A 27595-nucleotide genomic window follows, 5' to 3' on the forward strand; every position below is an offset into this window, starting at 1 on the left:
ATGGACTCAATTTTTCCCAGTGATTTGTGCCGGTTTTTTTGCGCGCGCACTGCTTTTTTTTGGCCTAAATTAAAAAATCAAAGTTTCCCCAATCTTTGTGCACCAGCGTAACTCAGTTAGTTATGATTTTTTTAGGTTAGTTTTTTTTGCGTCATGGGGGCATAACCTGATATCTGCGCCAGTTTTTGACCAAAGTTTGGCCAATTTACATTTCTCCTAGGACGACGTATGTGACCACTCCCGAAAAACCTTCTGGGCACTTAAGGAAAACCAGCGCACATTAGAAAATTGGTGCAGAATGACGCCATTGTTTTTAGGCAAAGTTTTGGAGGGAGTCAAGAACACACAAATATGCATCATCAAGCTTTAAATTTTTAAAACTTAAAAGGCAGGAAATGGAATTTTAATGGAATTCTTTAAGTTTTGATTCTTTTTTTAAGTTGACATGCCACCACTAAACATCTCCAAACCGCGCTCGAGGGTCGGAGCGTTGGCCGGCAGAATCGATCCCTCATCCGGACACAGGCGCTCGGGGCTCTGGGCTCGGCTTGAAAAGAAGCCCAGACTGGGGGTGGAGGGCTGTGGAAGCCGAATTGAAGGGATGAGAAGCCTGACACTATGCATCAAATGAAGGGGCATAGTTTCAGAATAAAGGGTCGCCCATTTAAAACGGAAATGAGGAGGAATTTCTTCTCTCAGAGGGTCATGAATCTTTGGAATTCTTTACCCCAAAGAGCTATGGAGGCTGGGTCATTGAATATATTTAAGGTGAAAAAAAAATAGACAGATTTTTGAATGATGAGAGAGTCAAGGGCTATGGGGAGCAGGCAGGGGAGTGAAGTTGAGGCCAAGATTAGTTCAGTCATGATCTTATTGAACGGCGGAGCAGGCTCGAGGGGCCAAATGGCCTACTCCTGCTCCTATTTCTTATGTTCTTATGTAAAATTGATAAGGCTCCAGGTCCGGATAATATTCATCCAAGGGTGATTAATGAGATGATTAAAAAAGCCTTAAAACTTTTACCAATCAATTCGTCTCCTGAGAGCAGATTGGTTGCCCTCACGCTGACCTGCCTCCGCTAAAATCGCAAGTGGGCAGGTTGGAATCTATGAGAAATCGTGAATTGGAAGAAATAACTTGAGACATAAAAGTCTCTTCAAACTGGTGTTGGAATAACTGGATAGACACTTAGGGCCCAAGTTTCCACAGGATAAAAAATGGGCGCCCCTCCGAGCTGGGCGCCCGTTTTTCGCGCCTAAAACGGCGCCTAAAAAAAAACTCGCGATTCTGGAGCGTTCTGCAGCTCCTTGTCTGCCTGGCGCGGCGCCCAGGGGGGGGCGGAGCCTACACTCGCGCCGATTTTGTAAGTGGGAGGGGGCGGGTACTATTTAAATTAGTTTTTTTCCTGCCGGCAACGCTACGTGTGCGCGTTAGAGCGTTCGCGCACGCGCAGTGTGAAACAAATATTGGCACTCGGCCATTTTTGTAGTTCTTTGTAGCTGTTTAATTTTTGAACATTTTTTTAATAAAAGCACATTGCCATCAGCACATCAGCACTTGCAGCCTTCTCACTGTCTCCTTCCCCCCTCCCCCCCCGCGAGAAGAATGGGCACCTCCTCCCCCCGCGGGAAAGAATGGGCGCCTCCTCCCCCCCCCCTCCCGCGGGAAGAACAGGCACCTCCTACCCCCCCCGCGGGAAGAACAGGCGCCTCCTCCCCCCCCCCCCCCACCGCGGGAAGAACGGGCGCCTCCTCCACCCCCCCCCGCGGGAAGAACGGGCGCCTCCTCCACCCCCCCCCCCCGCGGGAAGAACGGGCGCCTCCTCCACCCCCCCCCCCCCGCGGGAAGAACGTGCGCCTCCTCCCCCCCCCCCCCCCCCCGTGGGAAGAATGGGCGCCTCAGGCTGACTGCAGCATTCTCCGTGCCTGAAGCACGTTCACACAGGTAGGAAGATGGTTTATTTAATCTTTTCTTTGCTTGTAAATGTTTATTCAGGTTGGATTTATTTGTATAATATTTGTATAAGTATAAATAAGGATTTATTATAGAATTTAATGAGTTCCCTTCCCCCCCCCCTCCCCCCCCACCTCGTTCCGGACGCCTAATTTGTAACCTGCGCCTGATTTTTTAATGTGTAGACAAGGTTTTTTCAGTTCTACAAAAATCTTCACTTGCTCCATTCTAAGTTAGTTTGGAGTACGTTTTCACTGTGGAAACTTTGAAATCAGGCGTCAGTGGCCGGACAAGCCCCCTTTTGAACAAAAAATTCTGTTCCAAAGTAGAACTGTTCTACCTGACTAGAACTGCAGAAAAATAAATGTGGAGAATTGCAATTTCTAAGATAGTCCGTTCTCCACCAGTTGCTCCTAAAAATCATGTGGAAACTTGGGCCCTTAGAAACTGCCTATATTTTTGGTTCCCTGTGGATTTTATATCATTCTGCTCTGTGGGAATCATATACAACCTTGTTTCCAGGCTAGCTATCTGCTGTTTGTGTGCTAGGAAGGTTGTTTAATGTATCTTTAATTTGACTAACCAAGGCCCACGCCTTTGTTTCTTCCATTATTCTTAATAAGCATATTATAATTTAATGATTCATTCCATGGTACAATAGTCTGATAATGTTATAAAATAGTTCATTTTGCACAGCTGAAGCTATTTGAACAGCGTGAACATATATAACTGATAACAATCAACCACAAACATATGAAGGCCAAGAATATCATGTCTGACTCCAAACTTGGGAGGATAAGGACAGGAGAGATAGGAGGAAATCAAATAGATGGGCCTTCAGAAAGTATAAACAGGCAAGACATGTGAAGAGGAGGGGTTTCACCTAAGAGTTGAGACAAAGAACTCAACGAACCATTGGATACCTTGGTTTGGGAAGAGCCCTTACAGGTTAGATCGTCTTGACCATCTTCTACACCAGGCCCATGCCTAAAAAGAGAAGAAAGACCTACAGAGCTTTTTAACACAGACGGTATAAAGAGCTGTCCATGCCACCAGTGTCTGTCCAATCGAGACTGATACCAGCTACTTTTCACAGTCGTACGTCTACTATGTCTATCCTGATTGTGTGTTGGGTTTGACTATATTTGAACTACCGCTCCTTAATAAAGATGCCTTATGACTCCCAAGATCCTTTGGGTAATATGTGTGTAACCTGTGATCCTAATCTTACAGATCGGGTGTGAACTTTTAACATTTTGAACTTATCACCTGCATCCAACCCATCCTTCTTGGGGGGTTAAAATTACCCACAATGTTTTGGTGTGATGGAGGAGTTTGTTAAATTTACCTTATGTACCAAAATTTTTGACTTAATGTCACAAGTTAATTACAGATAAGGACAGCAATTCGTTCATCATGATTCATCCTTCCAGAAAGTCCTGACAGTCCCTCATTGCAGCACTTAGTTGTTTCAGAAATGGTTTCAGGTTTTTGCCTCCAGGTCAAGTGTGAAACTGTTCTTTGCGTGAAGGCGATCTTCATATCGTCAATCCTAAATTTTCTTGTACTAGTCTGGACCTGTGTCCTCTTGTCCTAAACTCACAATTTAATTTAAAGTCATAATCTGGATTTATCTTTTCCATTCCCATCGTTATTTTATAAAGCTTATACGGTTGCCTCCCAGATGGCGCCTTGCCTGGCCGGAAAGCACAGGTTTCTCCGGCATTTCCTCATAACTCCGGCCTGTGCCACTGCAGATCAACCATGTGGCTCTGTGTCTGGTGCTTGATTTTCTCCCTCATTTCTCAGCGGTCAGAACTGGACACAGTATTCAAGTGCAATCCAACCATAGCACGGTACAATTGGATCATAACTTTCTCTGATTTATATCGTTTTGTCTGGGACATTAAACCCCATTTATGTTCATGTATGATGATGCATGCAAAGGCACTTTTAAAATCAAAAAAGTTAAAGTGATTCATAGGAGCACATGACATCAACAAATAAAAGTACACAAGGGAGGTTCCCTCATCTCCTAAAGTCCAATTACGACTGGACATTAACTTTAATGGCAAATGAATTTCATGCTTCCTATAAATGTAACTGTGGTAGATTCTTCTGACAGCATGATCTACAGCCTACCTTCAGCTGCAACATAAAGTGCATTACCATGCCGCAAAGAAGTGCTTTTATAAGTGCCATTAGTCCCTCCAAGTAGTGCAATCTGAATTTTAGTGGTTATTAGGAAATAGCTTCCTTAGAAACCATGGGGGAGGAATTGCAATAGTCGCTCAAGAAAAATGTGTTCACTAGAAATACCAACCAAAGCAAGCCTTCGTGAGCACATTTTTGATGTTGTTAACCCATAAAAACCACGGCCATTCTTCTCCGCGTGCTTTTTAGGCCGAGCAAATAATTTGATGCCCGCCATGGTCAGTAATGCAATTTATTGAAACATCCTTTTTACAGATTAGCTTAATTAGGTGAAAACAGATTGTCTGCGAGACATGTGTTAGCTTCACACGAGTTCAAATAAAAGTCAGGTCATCTTTAAGTGGAGTTTTTTCTGCATCGATTATGCGTTCAGCTCTGATAGAACATAAATGAACTTGTAATCCTTATTTTCTGCTCTGACTCCATTAGAAATATATGATCAAATATAGGAACTCTCTAAATGTATAAAGTGGAGGCGAAATTGGCCTGATGTGTGTCTCCCCTTAGTGCCTCCGGTGGAAGCTTATGGGGCACAAATGTGTTTTCATCCGGGGGGGGGGGGGGGCTACTGGCTCCCACGAAATTGCACGGGAGTTAGCTCCCGCCGGTAGCGCCCATGGCGATGCGCCTCCGGCGATGACGTTATCCACGTGCGCAGTGACCCATTTTTGCCCCGCGGCAACGCCCCATGAAGCTGCCATGGGCGATGTCAGCTCCAGCCTCACCCGTTGCGAACGGGGCCACACTCCGCTCGTGGAGCGAAGGTTAAAGGGGAGGTGCTCGGGACCATTTTAAATTTTCGCCCGATTTACCGGCTCGGCCTCCGTGAGTTTCGCCGCAGGTCCCGTGCCGCGATGGTGCAGCCCGGCACGCCGCTTCCGAGTGGAGGCCCCTCAAACATGTGCAGAGATCACAGCGTGCCCGCCCCTTGAATGGAAGGGGAGGGCCCAGTGATCACCTCAGCGCTACGGGGAGAGACCGCGCAGCGCTGTGACTTTCGCCCAGTGCGCGCCCCAGACCCGCCCCCGAGAGGAAGTGGATCGCCTGACATTGCGCTCCACTTCCTCGTGGGGATGATATCCCAAATTTAGGTCGTGGGGCGGGACCTCCGCGCTGGGCAGCGAAAGTCCCGCCTCGCTAAGGTTACCACCCCAAACAGGGCGATATGCAATTTCACCCCCACTGCATTTGAAAATATGCAGAACTGTGCCATTTCAGGTCTATTCAACAGAACAGAAAATGCTCAAGTTTGAAACACTTTGAACCAGTCTCTTTGAACTGAACAGTATAAAGATTTCTTCCCTCTGTACTGTATTTTTCTAAGTCGCAATAATAATCGCATGAGAGGCAGAAGGAAATACATTTTCTCCCACTGCATTGTGTGGGTGGTGGTTTGGGATATCCTTCCATTAGCTTCCTATCTGTTGGGTGCAAGGATTCCATTTATGATTATTGCACTAGAACAGAGATTTTCTCACAAAATAAATAGTTTTCTAATATGGTTATGGGCATCTATCTGATCCTTGGTAGCACAGTCAAAGTTGGGGGAGTTGAAGACAGAAATACACACACACTAATCTTTTGAAAATCTGACGATCCCTTGCATTGTTGATAGATCTTGGGGTCAGTATTATATTTAAACCTTGAAGGAACTGCAACCCTGATGTGGTTCAGACTCTATTCATCTAAATTGAGCTTTCCTGTTCAAAGGATGTTGAAATAAATTGAATCCAATTGTGACCAAAGGCAGGTTATGAATCATTAGATTATTTTATCAGCATTACAAATGTACAAGAAATATATATATATATTATGTATATATATACATACATATATAGATATAGATAGAAGATTTATTACTTGGAACTTAAAACTTGGAAGTATAATGAATAGTGAGGAGGACATTGATAGACTTCAAGAGGAGACAGACAGGCTGGTGGAATGGATGGCAAGTGGCAGAGGAAATTTAATACAGAAAAGTGCAAAGTGATACATTTTGGTAGAAAGAATGAGGAGAGGAAATATAAACTAAATAGTACAATCCTAAAGGGGGTGCATGAACAGAGAGACCTGGGGGTATATGGGCACAAATCGTTGAAGGTAGCAGGGCAGGTTGAGAAAGCTGTTAAAAAAGCTTACAGGATCCTGGGCTTCATGAATAGAGGCATAGAATACAAAAGCGTGAACATTTTGATGAACCTGTATAAAACACTGGTTCGGCCTCAACTGGAGTATTGTGTCCAATTCTGGGCACCACACTTTAGGAAGGATGTGAAGGCTTTGGAGTAGGTGTAGAAAAGATTAACGAGAATGGTTCCAGGGATGAGGCACTTCAGTTACGTGGATAGACTGGAGAAGCTGGGGTTGTTCTCCTCAGGGCAGAGAAGGTTGAGAGATTTGATAGAGGTGTTCAAAATCATGAGGGGTCTGGACAGAGTAGAAAGAGAGAAACTGTTCCCATTGGCGGAAGGGTCGAGAACCAGAGGACACAGATTTAAGGTGATTGACAAAAGAACCAAAGGCAACATAAGAAAACTTTTTTACACAGCGAGTGGTTAGGATCTGGATTGCACTGTCTGAAAGGGTGGTGGAGGCAGACTCAATCACTGCTTTCAAAAGGGGAATTGGATATGGACCTGAAACAAAAACATTTGCAGGGCTATGAGGAAAGGGCAGGGAAGTAGGACTAGCTTAGGTGCTCTTGCAGAGAGCCGGCACGGGCTCGACGGACCGAATGGCCTCCTTCTGTGCTGTAACCATTCTATGTTTCTATGACTGTATGATTACTGGCCCTTGGACTTGAATCTTCAGCAACAACCTGCACAGTCATCACAAAAATTGAATACTGATATCCCCTTTGATCCTTCCTTCCCTTTTCTCTTGTATTTCCTTACTGAGATCCCAGCACTTGTAAGCTGGGGCCCGAAATTGCTGCACTCACCGCCCACTGCTGCCGACATTCCTCCTCGGGTTCTGCCCAGTGCCAGTTTCGATCTGGTCTGGAGCGGGCGGGAGGGGAGAGCCGTCGGGAACCGCCCGCTGACGTCAGCGGACGGCCGAGTGGCGTAAGTGGACTCCCGCCTGCCGAGATGCCAGATTGGTGGGAGTCGGCGCCAGAACGGGGGTGGACCGCTGCGAGGAGGCTGGTCTGTCCCCGACAGTAGGTCTGAAGAGCTGAAAAAGAGAGTAAATATTTTTAAATGTTTTTCTTTACAGGGACTTACCTGTATGGGGTCCCCTGAAGGTGTTCCAATGGTTTTTACATTTTTTTTTATGCTTTTTCCTTGCAGGTCTTCGACCCTCCGTGGACCCAACTCCATCCTCGGCAGCACTTGGGCGGCAAGAGCCTTTGCCGCCGAGATTGGGAGCTCCCGCCCGCTGCCACCCAGATTGGCGGCGCAAGTCCCTCATTTGCCGCCCATCGCCCTTTGAAGGACCTTTTTGATGAAAACCCCGCTCAAAGTACCGTCAGGTACCTCAGCAACTATCGGCAGTCCTTTGGGCGGGCCCCTTATCTTTATAGAGGTTCCATTTATAATGCCCAATCAGGAGGTAAATGTACATTAATAAGAATGACGTTCTCTCCAAATTGCTGTCGGCAGCCTCTAATACCTACTTTATGGAATTGCCTTTTACTTTAGATCAAAGTTCCTCCATGGAGAAGTTTATCTCTGTCTTGTAGCTTTGACCCCTACAGTGCAAAGAGGCACTTTACTGACAATCATGAACACCATCCTCTGATCATCAATGGAAAAGGGAGATCTGCTCTGTCAGACTTATTTGGCATCCTTCATTCAAATAAATAATCACCTCTCAGATTTTTGCATCAAAATTGCAAGGCCTGCTGTCAAATCCCACTCCGGACACTGGAGCAGAAAAGCTAGACTGACACTCCCAGTGCAGTGCTGAGGGAGTGCTGCACTGTCAGAGGTGCCGTCTTTCGGATGCGACGTTAAACCAAGGCCTCCGTCTGCTTTCTAAGGTGGACGTAAATGATCCCGCGACACTTTTTAATTCAATTCATCGTAATCAACTGCTCCCATCGCAGCACCCTCACCTCCTTCCGATTGTGGTGCCTCTCATGAGGTAGCACTAATGGTAAATTAAAGATGAAGCATTCAACTGATCCCTGACCTACTCACAGATTGTATCTCAGAGATGTTGGCGAAGCTTATCTTCCCCAAACCAAATCATCCTAAATCTTATAAGGGTCTTTTACACTTGATATATTTAATTGAGGGTGAAGTCATTTATTTTAAAAAATTGATCTCTAAAGCTGGACTGAAACCACCATTTCAATTTCTCTGTTCTAACAGCAGTTTTTACCTCAGCAGGGAGGTGAGCAGGCTTCAGCATGTACAAGCACTCTGTACAATTGTCATGACTTGGTTAAGGAAACCAGCTTATGAATCTTGTCCTGGAAGGTTCCTTTGAAATGGGCCTCACAGCCTCATTACATTCCACTGGCATTGTCAAATTGTTGTCACTAAATATAGCTTACAGTGGATCGAGAGAGTAAGGATTAATGGTGGTAGGGGTCTGTGCGCTAGATGGGTTGGTGACAGTGCTGAATGTATTGCAGAAACCAAGGCAAGATAAATTTAGTCCATGAAACCTTTTGCGAATTGTTTATATGAGTTGGGTTATTTGCTTAGGTTTTAAATGCAAGGCACAATCTGCACTTTCAAAAAGAATACAAAGACTTGCAGTTATGTAGTGCCTTTCATGACCTCAGGACACCCCAAAGAGCTTTACAGCCAATTGCGTACTTATGGAGTGTCAGCTGTGGCTCAGTGGGTAGCACCCTCGCCTCTGAGTCACAAGGTTGAGGGTTCAAGTCCCACTCCAGACGCTGGAGCAGAAAAGCTAGACTGATACTCCCAATGCAGTGCTGAGGGAGTGCTGCACTGTCAGAGGTGCCGTCTTTCGGATGCGACGTTAAACCAAGGCCTCCGTCTGCTTTCGAAGGTGGACGTAAATGATTCCGCGACACTTTTTAATTCAATTCGGTGACCTGGGTCAGTGAAGAGTTTGTGAAGATAGAGGAGGAAAGAGCTGCACGTATGAAAATGGAACAATCCTGGGTCAATGTTGAATGCATCCATTTGAGGTCAGTAAGTGATGGACTATGAGAAGATACATCGGAAAATACTGCAGTCAGATATAATAAGGCACTCAATCAAAGCAAGTAGTATTGTTACTGGGATGCACTTCAAGTGCATTTGATTACACATCAACAGAAGTGATTCTAGTCTTACAAAGTCCTAGTTAGAGATGGTCAAATTCCCTTCTTCTGGCCTAACTTTGTTTTCTTTCATACCACAACGTGTTAACTACAAAAGGCACCATGGTACACGGCATAGTGTTACACTGTAGGGTTCTCATGCAGAAGATTTAATCCCAATTTTGGCAGACATTTGTACTGAAGATTCTCAAAAGAATGGCCAATTTTTTCAAATAAAGGGAAGGTAAAAACGAGCCAGTCATTGGCAGGCGTCAAATCTGATTCTGAGTCGTTTGTTCAATGAGAGGCATTGCTACTGCCCATGCAGTGCCTGTTATTTCTCTCTTAAAGGGGCGGTGCCTTTACTAAGAGTTAGAAACATAGAAACATAGAAAATAGGTGCAGGAGTAGGCCATTCGGCCCTTTTAGCCTGCACCGCCATTCAATGAGTTCATGGCTGAACATGCAACTTCAGTACCCCATTCCTGCTTTCTCACCATACCCCTTGATTCCCCTAGTAGTAAGGACTTCATCTAACTCCTTTTTGAATATATTTAGTGAATTGGCCTCAACAACTTTCTGTGGTAGAGAATTCCACAGGTTCACCACTCTCTGGGTGAAGAAATTCCTCCTCATCTCGGTCCTAAATGGCTTCCCCCTTATCCTTAGACTGTGTCCCCTGGTTCTGGACTTCCCCAAAGATCAATCTTTTCTTGTTTGGCAAACTGTTATGTATGCAATAAAGGTACAAACTGAGTACTGTTTAACTGAACAAGGTACAACCTTGGCTCTGTTTTATTACAGCCCAAAGTGCCTGACTCACAAAATGGCTGGCCTTTTATACCAGAGCAGCACCATGTGTGTGCTGCTAAGTGGCTTCCAACAATGGCACCATCTGGTGGCTACAAACAGCATGTACATACATGACAATACCCGCCTCTGAGATCTTATTACAGTCTTTCACAGGTTGAGACGGTCCGGTGCTTTGCGTTCCCGGGTTGACCGTCTCAGTTCGATTCTGGCCTTGGGTGAATGTGCGGAGTCTGTTGTGGCTGGATGGCTGACTTGTTGGGAGTGGCAGTGGCCATGTCAGGAATTGCAAGTCCATTTTTATTGAACAAGTCCGTGATGGAAATTCCGGGTTCACTGAAGACCCTTGAGTCCACTGAAGGCTGCTGGTAGGTTGGTTGGTCGTCGACGGTTTCTTCGTCCGACTGCTCTGGCTCGTCTGTGTGCCTCAGCTTTGTTTGATCCATGTGTTTCCTACAAGTTTGCCCATTCTTGAGCTTAATAACAAATACTCTGTTGCCCTCCTTGGCCATGACCCTACCAGCGATCCATTTGGGACCCTGACCATAATTCAGCACATATACAGGATCATTAACAGAAATCTCACATGACACAGTTGCGCGATCGTGGTACCCTTGTTGACTCTGTCTTTTGTATTCAACATGATTACTTAAATCCGGGTGTGCAAGAGATAACTTGGTCTTAAGACCTCTTTTCATCATGACTTCAGCAGGTGAGACCCCTGTGAATGGGGTCAAGTTTCGGGCCGCGCCTAGAACCCCGACCTGGACGTCCGTTTTTCGCGCCTAAAAGTGCAACTTTTATACCTCTTAATATCTCTTAATTCTCCGGCTCCTTGCTGATCCCTGGGAGCTCGGTGCACACAGCAGTGGGGAGCAGAGCCAGAGTTGCACCGATTCTGGAGGTCGGGGCTAAGTTAAGTGAGGTAATGTCATGCCAGCAGCCCTGCACATGCGCGTTGGAGCGCCCACGCACGCACAGTAGTCCAGAAACATTGGCACTCGGCCATTTTTAAAGGGACTTAAAGTAAAGTGTTGATTTGTCTCGTGAACCCCTGGAAAGGCTTGGGATTGAATTTTGGTGATTTTTTTGTGTCTGAAGGAATGCTTTTAGCAGCACTGTTGAATAAATCACCTGCTGAAATCAGTGAGTGCTGCTTTTCGCTGCTAAATTTGCAGAACAGGTGCTGCATTGGTGCATGCAAATTAAGCACTGCGTGTTTTGAAAAAAAGGAGTGTCAATTCAATACACCAATGGAATAACGTCCACCAAGAACAAAGAATTTCTTGCATGAGGAAGTGGAGATATTAGTCAACGTCACTGAGCAGAGATGGCAGGAGCTAGATACCAGCAACAGAGGTCGCATAAAAGTGCCACCAAAAGAAAAGAAGAAACGTTGGAACCAAGTTGCAGAAGATTACTGTGCAGTGGTGCATACCATGAGATCTGGAAGCCAGTGTAAAAAGAAATGGCACGACCTTGGTCAAGTAGTTAGTGTAAGTAATATTTTCCATTTTTAATTTAATCGGAATTGTCATGTGACTATCTGTATGTCCCACCCTGCAGAAAGACACACTCTTTGCACAAGAAATTGGCCCACAACAAAAGGGAAGCAACTCGGACATGAGGAGGCACGCCCAATCTGCATCCACTAACACCCTTGGAGCAGAGGGTAGCTGCTATGATGAGTCGTACATGGAGAAAAGCAATCAGTACATCACAAGCTGGGCCCGCACACGAGGAAGAGGGTAAGTCCTGAAAATGCATCGTGGCCCTTCAAATCAACCTGCTGCCTGGCCTGCTGTGTGTGAGAGTACTCATGCCACCCATCCTGCCCCCTCCCTTGCTGTTAAACATGTGACTGCTCTGATGTATTTTGCAGAACATTATGATGATGATGATGCCAACCCTGAGGATCCTGAAGATACAGAACAAGAACCAGTACAACCAGATGCGGAAGAACCAAGACTGGATGATGGCGGCGATGACTGAAATGTCTACAGAGGAGAGCTTCCAAATTAATGTTTATGAGCCCCCATTAAGGAGCATCAGAGTTTCAACCCATTGCATAGGTTCTGGTTCCACCTTCCATGGTTTTGATTCCGACATTGCGGGTCCCAGTGGTGCTGGTGATATAATGGAGCAGTTTACACCCATTCACCCATCATTCCAGCTCACGGCTCGCACTCGAATGCTGTCGTCTGGAACACCGAGCGCCCCATTGTCCCAGCCCACGCCTCTCTCTCTAGTACTGCCGTCTGGAGCACAGAGCGTCCCACTGTCCGTGCCCGCGCCTCCCAGTGTAGTGGTGCCACGAGGCAGACCCAGGCAGAGAAGAAGGAGATTGGAGACACGCTCTCCTGAGATGCAGCGTGCAACAGATGCGGCTCAGGTTGTGGCATTGGGTATGGAGACCAATGAGCTTACCCGATCACTCATCCGGTGGGTGACGGTCCTGACGGGAGAAATAGCAGTAATGACACGAGAACTTAGGGAGGAAATGTCCGAGGGAGTGCAATCGATGGCACAGGCCGTCAGGGAGAGCATGCAAATGTCGGCACAGGCCGTCAGGGAGATAGCTGCTGCAATAAGGGCACACAGCCCCGCCAATCAAATGACACCCACATGAGGAAGTGAACATTCACTGAGATGTGGATGAGAGATGGTTGCAGCCTTTCTTTGCTGCTTTTGTTCTTGTTCTTGATGTAGCTGTAGTAGCGTTTTTCAAATTGAAATTGTTTTGTAAGTTTTGTAACTTTACAAGTTTTTAAGTGATCTTCAAGAGTCATATTAAAAAGTAAAGTTTGATACAACAAATATTTTTATTGCAGTGATGTTAACTTTTCAATAAAATATTTTTTCATTAAAACTGAATCATGTTCCATTAACACAACAGAACGTAGGAACAATGCCAAAGAATAAACATGTCTATGTGCAACAGTTGTCGCAGAGCCCTCCGGCATCAGTAGTTGAAGCGTTCATGGATGAGCTGCTGGCGCAAGGCTCGAGCAATCGTTAAAGGAGCACGATGGACGGCCCTCCTCCGACCTCGTGCTCCGGCATCAGTCACTTGCATGCTTTCCTGATCGTCACCATCATCCTCATCCTGCTCTTCCAAATTACTTTCATTAGGCACTCGCCCCTCATGTGGGTCTTCTGGTTCCACTACCAGCTCCTGCTGCCTCATGATGGCTAAGTTATGAAGCATGCAGCACACAACAGTGAAGTGACCGACAATCTGAGGAGAGTATTGCAAGTGGCCTCCAGAATGGTCCAGGCATCGGAATCGCTGTTTCAATATGCGAATGGTCCTCTCAATGATGCTGCGTGTCGCAATGTGCATGTTGTATTGACGGTCAGCTTCTGTCCGTGTCACGCATAGAGACGTCATGAGCCAGGTGGTCAGGCCGTACCCTTTGTCTCCCAGTAGCCAGCTCTGCCCTTCTGGCTGCTGCTCAAACATGTCAGATATAACGCTGTCGCGTAGGATGAACACATCGTGGGTGCTGCCAGGGTATCTCGCATCGACTGACATGATGCGCTGCTTGTCGTCACACACGAGCGGCACATTGATAGAAAGGAAACCTTTTCTATTCCTGTACTGCTCGGAATCCTCCACAGGTGCTCGCAAGGCGATGTGGGTACAATCAATGCAGTCCTGTACCTTTGGGAAGCCGGCAATCCTGAAGAAGCCCACAGCCCTCTCATGGATCGCTTGTGCAGTCATTGGGAAATTGATGAAGTCATTCCTCCGCGCATACAGTGCAGCCGTGACCTGGTAAACGCAGGCATGTATTGCACGTTGAGAGATGGCGCACACATCTCCAGTTGTAGCCTGAAATGATCCCGAGGCTTAGAAGGCAAGTGCAGCTGTTACCTTCACTTCAACAGACAAGGCAGTTGCCGTTCTGCTTCTGGGCTGCAAATCTGCTCTCAGCATATCACAGATCTCAGCGACAACTTCTCTGCGGAAACGCAGTCTTTTGACACAATCAGTCTCGCTCATGTCCAGGTACGAGCACCTGGCTCGATATTGCCGATGTGGGTAAGGTCTCCTGCCCATCAGCCTACGGGCTATGACGTGCCTGGTGCGCTGAGCTCTAATCAATTCTCTTCTATGCAGTGAATTGATGGCGAACCATTGCATAATCCGTGGTGTTGACAATGCAGCACCCATTCTGCAAATTTAAGTTTCAAACTGGCTATCTGGCTGCCTCTCCCTGTCCCTGGGTGAATGGCCTCAGTCTCCCTCGTAGCTCGAAGGCTGCTCACTGTGTCTTCGGCTGCCGTCAGCCACTACCGCCGCCCCTATCCCGTGGCCGAATAGCCTCAGTCTCCCTCGCAGCTCGAAGGCTGCTTGCTGCCGTTGTTGGGCTGCCGTCAAGTCACTGACGCCGCCCCTGTCTCCTACATGCACGGCTTGCCTGAAGCACCGCAGCTCGAAGGCTGCTGCTGCTTCACACAGGTAGGAATATTCAATATTTTGTCTTTGCTTTGTTTATAATTTTTTAGTCAGGATGGCTCTTTATTTGTATAAGTAAGATTGTTGAATGCTTGTAGAATTTAATTACTTCCCTTCCCCCTCCCCCCACACCCTCATTCCCTACGCCTGATTTGTAAAATGTAGGCAAGGTTTTTCTGAGCGTACAAAAATCTACACTTACTCCATTCTAAGTTAGTTTGGAGTAAGTTTTCACTGCCTAAACTTTCAAAACAGGCGTAAGTGGCCGGACATGCCCCCTTTTGAAAAAAAAAATCTGTTCCAAAATGAAACTGTTCTAACTGACTAGAACTGGAGCAAACTAAATGCCGAGAATTGCAATTTCTAAGATACTCCATTCTAAACCAATTGCTCCAAAAAAATAGGAGCAACTCTGGCCGAAACTTTTCCTGTAACTCAGCAGTATGCAAGACAAGCGGGTCTGCAGTGACCCTTGGGTTACTCTCCTCATTCTTTGCTTGATAATTTGTACTGCATGTTCTGCTTGCCCATTGGACGCAGGCTTGAACGGTGTTGACCTTACATGTTTTATGCCGTTAAGTTTTACAAACTCTTGAAACTCCTGACTGGTGAAGCACGACCCATTGTCGCTCACCACTATGTCAGACAGACCATGTGTCGCGAACAAGACATTGTGATTCTCTATGGTTGCCGTGGACGTACTGGATGACATGATTATGCATTCTATCCACTTCAAATAAGCATCCACCACCACTAAAAACATATTGCCCAGGAATGGACCTGCAAAATCTACATGAATCCTGGACCAAGGTTTGGATGGCCATGACCACAGACTCAGCGGCGATTCCGCTGGTGCTTTGCTGAGCTGCATGTAGGTATTGCAATGATGCACACATGCTTCCAGCTCAGAATCAATTCCTGGCCACCATATGTGGGACCTGGCGATGGCCTTCATCATCACTATACCAGGATGTGTGCTGTGTAACTGACGCACAAACTTCTCTCTCCCTTTCTTAGGCATTATAACTCGATTGCCCCACAATATGCAACCTGCTTAAATAGACAGTTTGTCCTTGCGACGAATGTACGGTTTGGCTTCCTCGCATATTTGCTTAAGTATGGCAGACCTTTGACGATGCAACCCTTTACCACCGATAATATCGGGTCCCGGCTGGTCCAGGTCTTAACTTGTTGAGCCGTGACAGGGGTACCTTCGCTCTCAAAAACATCCATGATTAACATTAAATCTGTCAGTTGTGGCGTTTCCACCTCCGGTGTGGCAACGGCAACTGGCTCAAAGCATCGGCATAATTTTCTGTGCCAGGTCTGTGGCCAATGACATAATCATAGGCAGATAATGTCAGCGGCCACCTTTTGATGCAGGATGAAGCGTTGGTATTGATACCTTTGCTCTCGGCAAACAACGAAATGAGCGGCTTGTGATCGGTCTCTAATTCAAACCTCAGACCGAACAAGTATTGATGCATCTTTTTAACACTGTACACACACACTAAAGCTTATTTTGCTACCATACTGTAGGTTCTTTCTGCTTTTGACAAACTTTTGGATGCATATGCGACAGGTTGAAGTTCCCCCGACTCATTGGCTTGTTGTAACACGCAACCAATTCCATATGACAATGCGGCACAGGCCAAAACTAAACGTTTACATGGGTCATAATGTACCAGCATCTTCTTAGCTCCAGAGGTAGAATTCCTGGGGAGGAGGGTAGCAGCAGACGGGATCAGACACACTGCGTCCAAAACGGAAGGGATCCAGAGAGCACCCAGACCCCGTTACACGATGGAGCTGCATTCTTTTCTGGGGCTCCTGAACTATTTTGGTAACTTTCTTCCCAAATTGAGCACGCTGTTAGAGCCGCTACACGTGCTCCTACGCAAAGTACATAATTGGGTCGGGGGGACAGCCAGGAAAGGGCTTTTGGTAGAGCACGCAATTTGTTATGCTCCAACAAACTGTTAACATTATATGACCCGTGTAAGAAACTTGTTTTAACGTGTGATGTGTCGTCCTATGGGGTCGGGTGTGTGTTGCAGCATGTGAATGCCAATGGTCAGTTACAGCCGGTAGCTTATGCCTCCAGAAGTCTGTCCCAGGCATAAAGGGGCAACGGGATGGTAGAAAAGGAAGCGCTTGCATGTGTATATGCAGTAAAAAAAATGCACCAGTATCTGTTTGGCAGGAAATTTGAGCTGAAGACAGATCACAAACCCCTAACGTCCCTTTTGGCCGACAACAAGGCCATAAATGCGAATGCATCGGCCCGTATACAGAGGTGGGCACTTACGTTAGCCGCCTATGACTACACAATTCGGCACAGACCGGGCACTGAAAACTGCGCCGATGCACTCAGCAGGCTCCCACTAACCACCACTGAGGGGGCAACTGAACATGATGCTGAGATGATCATGGCTGTTGAAGCTTTCGAAAGCAAAGGCTCACCTGTGACAGCCTGTCAGATTAAAGTCTGAACAAATAAAGACCCGCTACTGTCTTTAGTTAAGAAATGTGTCCTGAATGGGGACTGGGCAGCCACGTACGGGGCATGCCCTGAGGAATTCAAACCATTTCACAGGCGCATGGATGAACTCTCGATTTAGGCCGATTGCCTACTGTGGGGAAACCGAGTAGTCATGCCCCAGATGGGCAGAGAGGTGTTTATCAGAGAATTCCACAATGAGCACCCGGGCATTGTCATGATGAAGGCAATTGTCAGGTCACACGTTTGGTGGCCAGGGATAGATGTAGACTTGGAACTTTGTGTTCGCAGGTGCAACACGTGTGCTCAGCTGGGCAACGCACCCAGGGAAGCCCCCCTTAGCCCCTGGTCCTGGTCCGCCAAGCCATGGTCACGCATCCATGTGGACTACGCAGGTCCTTTCATGGGAAAAATGTTTTTGGTTGTAGTAGACGCCGACTCCAAATGGATTGAATGTGCCATTTTAAATTCAAGCACATCCTCTGCCACGATAGAAAGTCTACGGACAATGTTCGCCGCCCATGGTCTACCAGATATTTTGGTCAGTGACAATGGCACGTGCTTCACAAGCACTGAATTCCAGGACTTCATGGCAGGCAATGGAATCAACCATGTCAGAACGGCACCATTCAAGCCGGCGTCAAATGGCCAGGCGGAACGAGCAGTGCAGATAATCAAACAGGGGATGCTCAGGATCCAAGGGGGTTCCCCACAAAGCCGCTTATCACGCCTCCTGTTGGCCAATAGATCCCGACCACACTCGCTCACAGGGGTTCCACCCGCAGAGCTACTAATGAAAAGGACGCTCAAAACCAGATTATCCCTTATACACCCTACTATGAAAGAAATTGTTGAGAGCAGGCGTCAGTCACAATGTGTCTACCATGACAGGAATGCGAGAGCGCGATATATTGATGTCAATGACTCTGTTTTTGTCCTTAATTACGCTGCAGGGGCAAAATGGCTTGCAGGCACTGTGATTGCCAAAGAGGGGAATAGGGTTTTAGTAATTAAACTTACCAAGGGACAAATCTGCCGCAAACACGTGGATCAAACTAAAAGGAGGTTCAGCAACCCCATAGAAGCAGCAGAGGAAGAACACGATGTAGAGTTTACTCCACCACAGGTGACCGAACACCGGAACCAAGTGGAGGAGAGCCCAGTCACTGTGGGCAGTCCGGACAGGCCTGAGGCACCGCAAACAGCAGACACTCAGGCCAGCACCCAACAACCGGAGCCCCAACTCAGGCGCTCTACAAGGGAGCGTAAACCACCAGAGAGACTTAACCTGTGATCCCAATAAGGGGGAGGTGATGTCATGTATTCAACTATCATTGTAACCCATGTATAAGCTGACCTAAGTTGTACACCTTGAGAACATTGACCACAAGGGGTGCACTTGTGGGAGACACTCCCAACCTGGACTTTCAGGTATAAAAGGGGAAGCTCCACCCACCTTCATCACTTGAGATCTTGGTAATAAAGGTAACTGGTCACAGAGTGACCTTCTCTCAAGTATGGGCCTCGTGTGCATTTATAATGTATAGTAAGGACATATCAGAATCAATTGCATTTACATTACTTGCCGAGTTTCAGTTCTTCACCGTTATTTGCTTTAAACTCCTGTCCGTCGTCATACACGATTGAGCGATCTAGATGGCCCTTTTTAAATCCAACTCCTCCACCGCCAGAAGTTTGCGCAGGATCACCTAGAGTTGATATCGATAAGAAAGTCGTCCCGCAGCATGTCTGCCAACACCGTCTCGAACTTGCATGATCCCGCTAGACGTCTCAGATCGGCAACGAATTCCGCCACGCTCTGGCCCTCCGATCGAACATATGTATAAAACCTGTATCTCGAGATGATGATGCTGTCACCTGGCTTGAGGTGCTCCCGTACCAATGTACACAACTCCTCGTTCTTTTTCTCTGTTGGATCACTAGGCATGAGTAGATTCTTTATCAGACCGTAGATCTTTGAACTGCACACAGTGAGGAACACGGCCCGGCACCGATCTGCATTGTCGACCACCTTCATTTTGGTGGTCACGAAGTATTGGTTCAAACGGCTCACAAAGTCTGCCCAATCTTCTCCCTCCACGAATCGCTCTAAAAATCCAATCATGCTCATTTTGCAAACAAAGGTTCTTGTATTCTCGTCGCCAAATGTTATGTATGCAATAAAGGTGCAAACTAAGTACTGTTTAACTGAACAAGATACAACCTTGGCTCTGCTTTATTATGGCCCAAAGTACCTGACACAAAATAGCTGGCCTTTTATACCAGAGCAGCACCATGAGCGTGCTGCTCAGTGGCCTCCAACAATGACACCATCTGGTGGCTACAAACAGCATGTACATACATGACACAAATATATACCTGTACAACCAAATTTATATTGAAACGTGTCACAGTGTTAAAACAAAATGGAGCGATACCAGTTGGCTCACTTTAAAAAAAAGATGCGAGATTGTTCCGACTCTTCTAAATTCCCAGGCATTAAGATAATCGTCTTTTAACCAAGAAAGGTTATAAGCAAACAAGAAACAAACTAGGGCTGGTGGAATAGTGGCGAGAATGAGAAGAATGTTTTTTCTCAGTGATTAAGCATAGTGAAGTCAAATGTGGTGGTTTGTGTCGAAGCTTTGATTACAGACTCAGAATACAGTCCTGTATTAGTTTTTCATTTGGTTTGTTAAACTTGCCTTCCCTGGAGTGCGATTATGTCAGTTTGAGGTCCTGCATTTCATTAAATGGAATGAACGTACTTTCAATAGCAACAGATATTTTGCAGTAAGCAGTAGAAATAATCATACTGTTGATTAACTTTTATTTGCCGAGCTCCACGATTGAAAATATACTTGTCTGCTGTATTGCGGAATTTTATGCCAATATCTCTTCTGCATATACAATTCTTGCATCTAGCATAAGTCTGTCACATTCCAATTAACTGAACTGTCAAACTTTGTTACAGATACAAAATATTATCAAAATAACAAAGAAGCTGGATTCTTTTGACCTGGATCCCTAAATTTACAAACTAAATGCCTTTGGGAATTTACAAGCAGCTGCAACTATGTGGGTTTGCTGATTTTAGTCCAATTCCCCGCACGGAGTATTTGAGCAGTGAGCTTAACAGGATATGTAAAATAAAACACAGCTCCATCTTAACAGTTAAACATTGCAACTCCACGAAAAATAAATGAAGTAGAAAGACTTGCATTTATATAGCGCCTTTCACGACCACCGGACATCTCAAAGGGCTTTACAGCCAATGAAGTACTTTTAGAGTGTAGTCGCTGTTGTAATGTAGGAAATGTGGCAGCCAATTTGGGCACAGCAAGATCTCACAAACAGCAATGTGATAATGAGCAGATATTCTGTTTTTTTTGCTATGTTGATTGAGGGAGAAATATTAGCCAAAACACTGGAGACAACTCCCCTGCTCTTCTTCGAAATAGTGCCAGGGGATCGTTTACGTCGACTTGAGAGGGCAGGTGGGGCCTCGGTTTAACGTCTCATCCGAAAGACGGCACCGCCGATAGTGCAGCACTCCCTCAGCACTGCACTGGGACTATCAGCCTAGATTTATGTGCTCGAGTTCCTGGAGTGGGACTTGAACCGACAACCTTCATCAATGCATCCAGCATCTGCTTCCTTTTCGCATGTATTTGAGCCAGGTATTCCATAGTCATTTTGATCTCTCCAGCGGATTGGAGATAATTAGTGGATGTTTGACAGCAGTCAGCAGACTGGAACTAAGTGGGAGAGCATTCATTTCCCAAGCAAGCTTTAATACCACACCTGCAATAAGATCCAAATGGAAATGCTGCAGAAATCATGTGGGCATTTGTCTGGCTCTGTTGCACACTAACTGATCAAGATTGATTGCTATGATTAGTCAGCAACTCCATTATCATTGTATCATGTGGCTGCCAGGTAGGTAGACGGAGAACTAAATGGACTTTGGTCTTTTTCCATCTAGCAATTAGCTATGTCCCCAAGCTGTTTAAGGTCACATCTGTCCCTTCTGAATGCAATAGGAATCGGGCCATATGCAAAACTAGGTCCTGAACATAATCTGTGACACAGAAATCAGCTCCTTTGCATCATAATGCTGCCACCTGCTGCCAATGGCCCTCTGTCAGTAGGTAAGTACATAAGAGCCAGCCAGAAGGATATATTGGCCTTGGAGGGAGTGCAGCATAGGTTTACCAGGACGATACCTGTTCTTCAAGGGTTAAGTTACGAGGAGAGATTACACAAACTGGGGTTGTATTCCCTAGAATTTAGACGGTTAAGGGGTGATCTGATCAAAGTTTTCAGGATATTAAGGGGAACTGATAGGGTAGAGAGAAACTATTTCCTCTGGTTGAGGATTCTAGGACTAGGGGCCATAGTTTAAAAATTAGAACCAGGCCTTTCAGGAGTGAAATTAGGAAAGACTTCTACACACAAAGGGTGGTAGAAGTTTGGAACTCTCTTCTGCAAATGGCAATTGATACTAGATCAATTGTTAATTTTAAATTTGAGATTGATAGTTTTTTGTTAACCAAAGGTATTAAGGGATATGGGCCAAAGGCGAGTATATGGAGTTAGGTCACAGATCAACCATGATCTCACTGAATGTTGGAGCAGGCTCAAGGGGCTGAATGGCCTCCTCCTGTACAGTTATTTTAAAACTGGGAAGCGGTGAATCTGCTGCCTATGATATGGAAGTTTGAAAAGGTATTGGAAAGATAAAACATGAATAATAAAGCTCTTAAAATGAAAGGAAAAAAGTCAGCAGGAAAATTGGAGAGACAGCTCAAGGCTGAAGTTAGTAAAATCACAGTTCAAACCAGAAGGCTGCTGAATGCCTGGGAGATAGATGAGCTAATGTTCCTGAAGTTTGGATTGAGCTTGGGTGAATCAGTGTAAATAAAACATTTGGTTGGGAAAGGAGTTGCAGTGATGAGCACAGGAGGGTCAGAGTCACATTTAGAGATAGAATGGAAATGTTTGGAAAACTAGTTGTACCGGTTTCTGTCCGAGCATTGCGTACGGCGAACGATAACTCTGATTCTCCAGCTCGCTCAAAGGTCAGAGTTTCAGGATCCAAATCCTTTAATAATGTAGTGTGAAAGCTGTTGATAAAGAATAAAAGACAGATCTAACATTCTTGTAAATCAACATTAACAATCAAATAAAAACAGTAATAAAGAGAAGTTACTTATGCATTACATATAAATACAACAATTCCAGAATAATTGGATGAGGAGAAGTTACTTCCAACTCTTTTAATAGGAGACAAAATTAACCGGTTAAATCAAGTGCCCCCCAATCTGGGGGACACTCCAAACATTTTTCAAGGCCCTTTTTTTTTCTTTTTTTTTTGTATTTTTTGTAGTTTTTTTTGTGCTCTAAAATCATATTTTTTTTACAAGTGCCCCCTATAAAAGGGGAGGGGGACATTAAAACCGGCAATTGAAACAAATTAAACTTTAAAACATATAAAATCAAATTAAAGTTTGGTTGCCGGGGGTAATAATGCACTCTAGTCTCTCCAGTGCCCACCTCTCGTGGAAGGTCGTGAGAGAAGTTACTTACAACTCTTTTGGGGGGGGAACAAAATAGACATTAGATCGAGTGCCCCCCGATCTGGGGGACACTCCAGACACTTAACTGCCTCTTTTTCTAATAAATGTTTTTTTTGTATTTTTAAAAAAAATTTGGGGGGGGCATTGAAACCATATATTTTACAAGTGCCCCCTATAAAAGGGGAGGGGGACACTAAGAACCCGGCAATTAAAACAAATTAAACCTTAAAACAAATAAAATCAAATTAAAATTTGGTTGCCAGGGGTAATAATGCACTCTAGTCTCTCCAGTGCCCACCTCTCGTGGAAGGTCACTGCACTTCTGGGGAGGTTTGTTTCTAATCACTAAAAGTTACAGACAGTCCAAGCTAAAATGGATTCTGTTTACTCTCTGTGGCTGCTGGTTTTCTCTTTGGTTTTGCTTTCTCTTTGTTCTTTATTGTCCAATTGGAAAAACACCACCCTGTGGCTGGAGTACTTCATGATAACTACTGTGTCCAGAATTAAACTGGCTCCAACTAATACACTGGTAATGATATCTGTGTTTGATCTTCAAATATAGAGGAGACCACACTGTCATTAATGACTACACTAGAGGAAGTATTTGTAAAATCAATGGGGTATAAATTTAACCTGGGCAACAGCACTAAATAGAAGTAGCAAATTGGCAGCCCGCCTTGCACTCCACTCGATATTCTTTTCAACACCACTGGCACACCTTGGCCGCAGTGTGTACCATCGACAAGATGAACTGCAGCAACCTCTACCACCTAAAAGGACATGGGCAGCAGATGCAAAAGAACCAGAGGTGACACGAGGGGAAACTTTGTTACGCAACGGGTGGTTAGGATTTGGAATGCACTGCCTGAGAGGGTGGTGGGTACCGATTCAATAAGCGCCTTCAAAAGAGAATTGGACAAATACTTGAAGGAGAAAAAAATAGCTAGGGACATGGGGAAAGAGCAGGTGAGTGGGACCAACTGATTGCTCCTCGAAAGAGCCGCCGCAGACTCGATGGGCCTAATGGTCTCCTTCTGTGCTGCACTATCTGAAGCAGCACTTCAGCTGTCCAGACACATTACAGCACAACTCCCACATGGTTTCCAGGAAAACAGTCATCTGATACTATCAACAAGAGCAGACATCGATGACGAGATCCAAACCGCCTCCAGTGTGCCAGTGCAGCCTTCGGCCGCCTGAGAAAAAGAGTGTTTGAAGACCAGGCCCTCAAGACTGCCACTAAGCTCATGATCTACAGGGCTGTAGTAATACCCACCCTCCTATATGGCTCAGAGACATGAACCATGTACAGCAGACACCTCAAGTCGCTGGAGAAATTTCACCAACGATGTCTCCGCAAGATCCTGAAAATCCCTGGGAGGACAGGCACATCAACATCAGCGTCCTCGTCCAGGCCAACATCCTCAGCATTGAAGCACTGACCATACTATCAGCTCCGCTGGGCAGGCCACATAGTTCGCATGCCAGACATGAGACTCCCAAAGCAAGCGCTCTACTCGGAACTCCTTCACGGCAAAAGAGCCAAAGGTGGGCAGAGGTAACATTACAAGGACACCCTCAAAGCCTCCCTGATAAAGTGCAACAGCCCCACTGACACCTGGGAGTCCCTGGCCAAAGACCGCCCTAAGTGGAGGAAGAGCATCCGGGAGGGCGCTGAACACCTCGAGTCTCATCGACGAGAGCATGCAGAAATCAAGCGCAGGCAGCGGAAGGAGCGTGCAGCAAACTAGTCCCACCCACCCTTACCCTCAACGACTATCTATCCCACCTGTGACAGAAACTGTAATTCCCGCATTGGACTGTTCAGCCACCTAAGAACTCATTTTAAGAGTGGAAGCAAGTCTTCCTCGATTCCAAGGGACTGCCTATGATGATGATGACTATCTGAAGCAGCACTTCAGCTGTCCAGACACATTACAGTACAGCTCCTATAAGGTCTCCAGGAAAACAGTCATCTGATACATGATCCGTACATTTACACCACAGGGGGCTAATCATGGAGGAAGAGCAGGATGCCAATCTGGAAGCAAGACCACAGCAGGAGGCAGATAGTGACCACAGGATATAGTTCTTGAAATTATCGAGCAACCATGATGACTGGCGCTCCACCTGCTGATACACGATACATTTAGCTAAGTGCCTGAGCTGCCACAGTTTGATCCAATTCCCTTTTGAAGGCTACTATTGAATCTGTATCCACCACCCTATCAGGTAGAGCATTCCAAATCCTAACCACTCATTGCGTAAAAAGGTTTTTCCTCATGTCGCCTATGATTTTTTTGCCAATCGCCTGCACATATCTGATCACATAGGCAGCTGCAGTATAGACAGAGATCCAATCCACATGTCTAAAGTATGTAGCCCAACACACTTTCAGCAGAACTGACCTCTGTGCTTCCTCAACTACCATCAGTGTCCAACTTCTGCTGTGTTGGTACATTACTCTTCACAATGATTTGAGGGTACTCTTATAGCAAGGCAGCTACCTGCCATTCCAAACAATATGTTAGCTGATTACTTCCAGTCTTTTTTCCTTACTTATCTCCGAGTCCACTGGGTTCCTCAGCCTGATTACATAAGAACATAAGAAATAGGAGCAGGAGTAGGCCATTGAGCCCCTCAAGCCTGCTCTGCCATTTATGGCTGATCTGATCTTGGACTCAGCTACACTTCCCTGCCTGTTCCCCATAACCCTTGACTCCTTTATCATTCAAAAATCTGTCTATCTCCATCTGACATATATTCAATGACCCAGCCTCTACAGCTCTCTGAGGCAGAGAATTCCACAGATTTACAACACTTTGAGAGAAGAAATTCCTCCTCATCTCAGTTCTAAATTGGCGACCCCTTATTCTTAAACTATGCCCCCTAGATCTAGATTCCCCCACGTGGAAACACCCTCACTGTATCTATCTTGTCGAGCCCCCTCAGTATCTTATATGTTTCAATAAGATCATCTCTCATTCTTCTAAACTCCAATGAGTATAGGCCCTAACCTAAGCAACCTTTCGTCATAAGTCAACCCCTTCATCTCAGGAATCAACCTAGTGAACCTTCTCTGAACTGCCTCCAATGCAAGTATATACCTCCTTAAATACAGAGACCAAAACTGTACGCAGTACTCTAGGTGTGGTCTCACCAATACCCTGTACAGTTGTAGCAGGACTTCCCTGCTTTCATACTCCATCCCCCTTACAATAAAGACCAACATTCCATTTATCTTCCTGGTTACTTGCTGTACCTGCATGCTAACGTTTTGTGTTTCATGCACAAGGACCCGCAAGTCCGTCTGTACTGCAGCATAGAAACATAGAAACATAGAAAATAGGTGCAGGATTAGGTCATTCGGCCCTTCGAACCTGCACCACCATTCAATATGATCATAGCTGATCATGCACTTCAGTACCCCATTCCTGCTTTCTCTCCATACACCTTGATCCCTTTAGTCGTAAGGGTCACAGCTAACTCACTTTTGAATATATCTAACGAACTGACCTCAACATCTTTCTGTGGTAGAGAATTCCACATGCTCACAACTCTCTGAATGAAGAAGTTTCTCCTCATCTCGGTCCTAAATGGCTTATCCCTTATCCTTAGACTGTGACCCCTGGTTCTGGACTTCCCCAACATCGGGAACATTCTTCCTGCATCTAACCTGTCCAATCCCATCAGAATTTTATATGCTTCTATGAGATCCCCTCTCATTCTTCTAAATTCCATTGAATATAAGCCTAGTCGATCCAGTCTTTCTTCATGTGTCAGTCCTGTCATCCCTGGAATCAGACTGGTGAACCTTCGCTGTACTCCCTCAATAGCAAGAATATCCTTCCTCAGATTAGGAGGCCAAAACTGTACATAATACTCAAGGTGTGGCCTCACCAAGGCCCTGTACAACTGTAGTAAAACCTCCCTGCTCCTATACTCTCGCTATGAAGGCCAACATGCCATTTGCATGACTGATGTACCATGACATCCAGGTCTTGTTGCATCTTCCCTTTTACTAATATGTCACCATTCAGATAATAATCTGCCTTCCTGTTCTTACCACCAAAGTGGATAACTTCACATTTATCTACATTATACCGCATCTGCCGTGTATTTGCCCACTCACCTAATCTGTCTAAGTCATCCTGCAGCCTTTTAGCATCCTCCTCACAGCTCACACTGCCACCCAGCTTAGTGTCATCTGCAAACTTTGAGATATTACATTCAATTCCTTCATCTAAATCATTAATGTATATTGTAAATAGCTGGGGTCTCAGCACTGAACTTTGTGGTACCCCACTAGTCACTGCCTGCCATTCTAAAAAGGACCCGTTTATTCCTACTCTTTGCTTCCTGTCTGCCAACCAGTTCTCAATCCACGTCAGTACATTACCCCCAATACCACGTGTTTTAATTTTGCACACTAATCTCTTGTGTGGGACCTTGTCAAAAGCCTTTTGAAAGTCTAAATACACCACATCCACTGGCTCCCCCTTGTCCACTCTACTAGTTACATCCTCAAAAAATTCTAGAAGATTTGTCAAGCATAATTTCCCTTTCATAAATCCATGCTGACTTGGACCGATCCTGTCACTGCTTTCCAAATGTGCTGCTATTATATCTTTAATAACTGATTCCAACATTTTCCCCACTACTGATGTCAGGCTAACCGGTCTATAATTCCTTGTTTTCTCTCTCCCTCCTTTTTAAAAAAATGGTGTTTCATTAGCTACCCTCCAATTATTAAGGATGTCATAGCAGTGCATTTGGAAAGAGGTGACATGATAGGTCCAAGTCAGCATGGATTTGTGAAAGGGAAATCATGCTTGACAAATCTTCTGGAATTT

At 45.6% G+C, this 27595-nt stretch overlaps 1 long non-coding RNA gene across 1 annotated transcript in view; it reads right to left on the minus strand.

Annotated features, from left to right (window-relative positions):
- LOC139259488 (uncharacterized) overlaps window positions 1-23140 on the minus strand; it is a 49284-nt gene extending 26144 nt beyond the window's left edge. Inside the window, exons 1-3 of the long non-coding RNA XR_011592577.1 lie at window positions 23041-23140; window positions 22183-22289; window positions 7109-7341 (exon numbers count right to left, since the gene is read on the minus strand). This is a non-coding gene — a long non-coding RNA (uncharacterized lncRNA). The remainder of the gene's footprint in view (window positions 1-7108; window positions 7342-22182; window positions 22290-23040) is intronic.
- Between the last annotated feature and the right edge of the window lie 4455 nt (window positions 23141-27595).

This window comes from Pristiophorus japonicus, chromosome 3, assembly GCF_044704955.1.
Source record: "Pristiophorus japonicus isolate sPriJap1 chromosome 3, sPriJap1.hap1, whole genome shotgun sequence".
In the NCBI taxonomy this organism is placed as follows: Eukaryota; Metazoa; Chordata; class Chondrichthyes; family Pristiophoridae; genus Pristiophorus; species Pristiophorus japonicus.